A 4,458-nucleotide genomic window follows, 5' to 3' on the forward strand; every position below is an offset into this window, starting at 1 on the left:
CTTTAAAATTCATCTATCCGTGTATCCCGATGGGGTATCTCGATTCGATCCTCGAACAAAACTGTCCTGGTGGATCTTGCGTTCCCAAATTGTTTCCATTCAAATTGTAAGGTAAATTGTATGTAGAGAGCAATCTTGTATGGATAATTAAGCGGTTTATTTCGAAGGTAATCGTTTTTCACTCGTTGTTCTCACGTGTGTGACGAAAAAGTGGAGTATGTGAATAGATCGATTTGTTCGTTATTTTGTTATTCTTCTCGAAAAGGAACAACTCTGTTCGAATTTTATTCCGCGTTATTATATTTTTCGTGTTTGTTATATCTATTTTTTCGTTCGTTTGCCGTCTCGATACAGTTTTATCGATATTCAAATATCCGAGATTTTCAACACGAATATTTAAAAGGGAAAATTTTATTTTTCACACTCAGGTAGAATAACCTTCTACCTTTCTATCCTTTTTCTTTCACCGTCTCAAATTTGCATATTGATATCAATCCTTTTCTCGTTAATCACAATTAACTAATCCATTCCAATCAAATTTGTTTAAATTATCATATTTCAAATAATTATCGTGTACGAAATATCAAATTCTTCATCCTTTTCCCTCTTTTATTTCAAAATAACGCGAGTCAGAGAATCAATTTCAACGTGTCAGATCGTCGTATTATAAATCATCGATTCTTTCGTTTCGTTTGTCAACAAACGACAAACAGCGGCAGGATCCTGTTTGAATCATTCCAATCAGAAACGATATCTTGCACCAAGTTATAATCGAGGGGCGTGGAGGAAAAGTGGGATCCACTTTTGCAAGTCGAAGGGAAATATACTCGCAGACAAACTGTCGATTCGTTCGTTGTTGCCCTTGCTGCAAATTGCAGCGTGGAACAATTTGGCGAACAATTTGAAGGGCACGAATATTCGAGTCTTTTCTGCGGATTTTCCATTGAAAATTTCCCCCTCCTCCTCTTGTTTCGCGATCGATCACGGGGGCCACCCTTCGCAAGCGACGATTCAATTTCTTGTCGCGCGCAAACCGACCCTTCAACGGCCATCCGAGGTTTCTTAATGACCCTCGTAAATAACTTGCCACGCGAGTCGGACGTCTTATCGAGATTGAACAGAATGCTCGATGGACTTCGCAACGAGGTTCACGCGAGGTCGGAAAGCACAGCCGCCTTCGAGACGTAAATTTTAACAAAATTCGAAACGAAAACACATCTGTTGGATCGTACGCGGAATCCGATTGGGAAGCTTCCAAATGTTCGAATGGGAATTTTCCACGAGCAGACTGTAAATCAAACGATTCAATATTATATTCGAAAAGTATATTTTGAACAGGCTTAAAAGTCGCTGAAGCGACAAAGGGTAATTAAAAACAGAGAAATTTTTCGAAATTTTTACCTTCGTCAAAGGAGAGGAACGTACACCTTGAGTCAAATGATTAGGATAAAAATCAATAGAATGAGTACAGAATATATAATTAATAAAAGTCACAACTTATCTTTGAAACGTGATACTTAAAATTTCGGAGGGAAACCGATTAGAGAATAATCGATCTCGAAAATTTCTAACCTTCATTATTCTTCGAGGAAGAATTCCCAAGAGTTCACCCTCCCCCTTCTCCTGGAAAGGAAGAACCCGCGCAGGCATAAATAAATTCCCAAGGAAGACGCGAAAATCGAACAGCATCCACTTCGACTTGGGGAAGCCATCTTTAAATCGGAGGAGGATCGAGAATTCGCACCGATCTCACGGGAAAATTTGTTAATGTCGTGGCTCCGCGTTTCCATTCTTTAACAAGCTGGCGAGGGAAGTTTTACACAGAGTCTTGCGCTCTCATTAGCCGTCACTTCATTAAACGAGCGTAAAATTTTATCGTTATCTCGGCCATCTCATCCGCTTCGATGGCCGAAAGATATCCCTCGGACAGAGAATGAGAGAGAGAGAGAGAGAAAGAGAGAGAGCAGGGAAGCTGGATCCACGACGTAGTACGCGAGTCGACGTACTACGTGCTCGCAAAAGTTTCGAAGGGCCGCTCTGCCTTCGGTCGAGAGGGCTCTCGCAGCAGCACCAGCTTTCAGACCGATGGAGTACGCACTCCACCGACTCGGTGATGCATATCTTCAGTATCACGAGCATTTTCACTCGGGCTTATATGCAATATTCTCGAGCGTTCTAATCACGGCGCCGCGAGTTTTCCACCCGCCAAACTCGCCAACGCCCTCGCGCGTTGGTGTGCTCGCAACATCTGAAATTTTGATTCCTCGACATTTCTTCTGATTTCTCCATGCAAATTTTTGACGCCAAAGGTTATCATTATCAGTATTCTCTCGTCGGAATGTCTATTAATGTAATACACCTCGTGCAATATTAAGTTTATCGAGCAAATTTCATCGTCAATTCGATGAATGGATCGACGAAAATTATATAATTCAAATTATATTTTTATTTTAACAAAATACGAATTCGAAAAATTTAGATACGAAACAAGAAATCTTAAAATTCCAAGAGAAGGAAAACAGGTGAAGGAGAATCTTCGTTCCGGTTTATAAAAATGCGAAGAGATCTCGCGAAGATTTAGTCGAATCGCGGCGAATTTGTTCGGATTCGTTTCCCTCGCGCGTCGGGAATCGCGTTCTCTCTTCTGAGGAGAGGGGAAAATTCTGAAACTGAGGAAAGAAGAGACGAGGAAGGGAGACAGGAGGCGGTGGACAAAGTTTCAGATATCGAAGATGAATGTTTTCCTTCGAAAGAAAGTTGTTACGAATCTGATGAAACGTGAAAGCTGATCGCCTTGAGTCGGCGAATTCCCGGCTAGAAATTTACCTAGAAGGCATAGAAAATGAGACCGGGCGACTTGAATCTTGCATGAAACTAGATTTTCAAAGAGCTTGAAAGTGAATCCCTTAGCTGGAACAACCTCGGGTCCCTAAGGATCGCGTGTTAATTTCACGATTTTAACGTCTCGGTGGAATAAGAGCAAGAATTATTAACGATCATTTGGAATACAATGAATCTCTCTCTCTCTCTCTCTCTCTCTCTCTCTCTCTTCCCCCTTCCAAAATCACAGGAAAGTAAGATTTTTAAAGGCAAAGCTTATAAACCGATCACGATGGAAGGCTATTTATATATTTCTTTATTTTTTGAGGAAGCTTGGAGGCTTTTTATTTGGTTAAGATAATTAATGAAATTCTGTAAATTTTGTATTCGTGATATTTCGATGCATGCTTATACTCAAGTAATTTTGAAGATGTATGAAAAATATTTCATTCTTTTGATTTCTTTTTCCTTCTGAAATATTTCAATCTTTTTTCTCAATCCTTAAATCGTTTTTTAATTATAAATTAAACAGCATGTTATATCAATGACTAATACTTTTCTTCCTCCTACAATAGATATATAAAAGTTTCACTCTTTATTATACGATTCCTCGAGAACGAACGTCGATAAAATTGGGAAAAATCATTTATCGAACGATTGCGCCAGAACGTTTAAAGTTTCGAGCCAGAATGCGCGCGACACCGAGATTCGACGAAGAGTTTCCTTCGCCGGATCTGTCGTCGCACCTCTACCAAGTTAATTGGAATTCTTGCGGTACGAGACACCGACCATTTCTTAATAGTACTGTCCACGAAAGGTGAGGTGAACACCCCCATTCACCCCGAATTCACCGGCAATACAGAGGGGTTCGCCTCTTTTAAGTGGCCGCCAAGCTGTTTAAAGGAGCTTGCCAACTTCCGGCTGCTCGTGACCCCGGCTGGACGTGCAACCGCAAAAGTTGTCACGTCGCAGGGACAGGGCAAAAGCAAATTGCGAACAAAAATGAATTTAATTCCAGTCTCGCGTATCCTAATTCTTTTTTTTTTTTTAATATCTTTTAATAGCTTTCGAATATTTTATTTTCCCCGCAAACAATTTTTATTTCGATTTTATTCTATCCTTCATTCTGCGTTTTATTTATATTGCATCCAATACATCTTCCCTTGCATCGTGTGTAGTATTCAGCGATTCGTCGATTCATTATTACTATTATTAACCAGTTTTCTTAGATCCTTTTAATAATCTTCTATCGTATTATTTTCAGAGTAAGGTTCATCTTAATTTCTTTTCTTTCCCAACAAATCCTCTCTTTCCCCTTCACATTTTCATTCATCGATTTTTTGCGGAAATTACATTATTATGTCTATTCCATCCCCGACACCGCAGGAAGTAATCGCAATCTTATATTAAATTTCCTTTCAAGCCTCGTCCAACGTTTGTTGCCCGTCGAAAATTCGCGACAAAGGGTAGTTTAACTCTTTGACGCGTCGATCCCGATGAAAGGGGCGAATGAAAGCGTCAATACCTTCAAACACCTTTAATTTTTCGAAGCTTCCCCCTCCAAAAAAAAGAGAGATCGAAAAAAAGAGGGGGGAGGGGGGGGGACGTTCCAAAAACTGGGGACCGATAACTCCATCG

The sequence above is a fragment of the Apis dorsata genome, unplaced genomic scaffold (genome assembly GCF_000469605.1).
Source record: "Apis dorsata unplaced genomic scaffold, Apis dorsata 1.3 scaffold_220, whole genome shotgun sequence".
In the NCBI taxonomy this organism is placed as follows: domain Eukaryota; kingdom Metazoa; phylum Arthropoda; class Insecta; order Hymenoptera; family Apidae; genus Apis; species Apis dorsata.